At 58.4% G+C, this 1,348-nt stretch overlaps 1 protein-coding gene across 1 annotated transcript in view; it reads right to left on the bottom strand.

The window, feature by feature from the left end:
* The window catches only part of NUP160 (nucleoporin 160kDa), a gene marked incomplete at both ends in the record, with an annotated part of 24,399 nt that overhangs the window by 9,731 nt on the left and 13,320 nt on the right, over positions 1–1,348 (bottom strand). The window lies entirely within an intron of this gene.

The following is a 1,348-nucleotide window of genomic DNA, read 5'->3' as shown; positions in this document are numbered from 1 at the left end:
CTGAACCACCAAGGGACCATCACACTGGCATGCAGAGAGCAGGGAGGGGAGCGTGGGTGTGAGAAGGCAGAGGGAGAACAGGCAAAGAGGGCGTTGGAAGAGCAGTAGCTGTGCAGGAGAGGGACAGCAGCCAAGGAAGACCATGGACATGCTGTAAATAAAGCCCCAGCAGGGACGCTGGCCAAAGCTACAGAGAGACACGAGTCAACCTGGCCCCATGCCTGCTCTGTCAGGAGAGTGGAAGGGCTGCAAAGTGTCGTCACCTATCAAGAAGCATGATGAAAACCCAAAAGCTGGCACCCCTCGTGCCTGGGAGGGTGGAATGAGCTCCTCCTACTTGGAGAGGCAGAGATGTCCTGCTAGCAGGGCTCTGGGACTCGGCAGGAAAGGAGGAGGAGAAGCCAGGACCCAGGGGTAAAGCCAAGGTGTCACTGGCCAACCTGCATCTTTGCACATGACATGAAGCACCAGCACATAGACCTCACCTACGCCAGCCCACGGGGCCACTCAAAGCCACTCTGAGCCTGGATTCACTGCTCAGGTTAGCCACCTACAAGAGATAAACCCCACCCCAGGCTCACTCGACAGCTTGTCATAGAGAATAAACCAGGAGGAAAGGTTTGGCCCTTGTCCCAGGCCAGGGCTTTGGTCACTAGACCTTCTCTGTGCCCGTTACTTGCAGGGTGCCTCCTGTACCTTCACCTTTATTTGGGTCACCCCACTCAGGGCAAATCTGGTGTTAGCTCCTCGAGGTTAATCCAAGTTTACGTGACCGACTGGGATCAGCAAGCGTAACAGAAGGTGGTGGGGAGGAGGGAGAGGCTGCTCCTGCTGAGATAAAAGTCCCTCGTGTCTCCTCGAGGGGGGGAGCTCAGTGAGGCGAGAGCAATGCAAGGCACACACACGCCAGGAGGGGCAACAATGCCACCCAAAAAGAACTGGCAGCCCCTGGCTGGAAAGCTCTACGGGTCTGACGTTCTACTCGGCAGCACACTGCACACAAAAGAGAGTGCTGCACGCCCTGGGCAGGAGTCTGGGGAGAATAAAAGGTGCTGCCAAGCGCAGGGAAACGTCTCGTTGGCAACAGCCTGTGCCCCGAGCCCTGCCCTGGGCTGGGGGTGCAGGGGGAGGGGTATGGGGAGGGGCACAACGAGAGCACAACGAGCTGCTCCGGCTGCCGAGGGCCCTGCAGAGCATGGAAGAGATGGTGGAGAAGCAGGGGGATGAAATTGTGTGGCCAGAAGGAGCAGGGCACAGATTGTTTCTCTGGAATGGGCACTGGGGAGGCTGCCCCTTGAATCCTGGGGGCAGTTTTGGGCCTCTCACTCCCAGCAGGCCCTTGAGGGGC

This window comes from Merops nubicus, unplaced genomic scaffold, assembly GCF_000691845.1.
Source record: "Merops nubicus isolate BGI_N331 unplaced genomic scaffold, ASM69184v1 scaffold28691, whole genome shotgun sequence".
Lineage (NCBI taxonomy): Eukaryota > Metazoa > Chordata > Aves > Coraciiformes > Meropidae > Merops > Merops nubicus.
The sequence above is the reverse complement of the archived record's forward strand: the minus strand, read 5'-3'. Positions and strand labels throughout refer to the sequence as shown.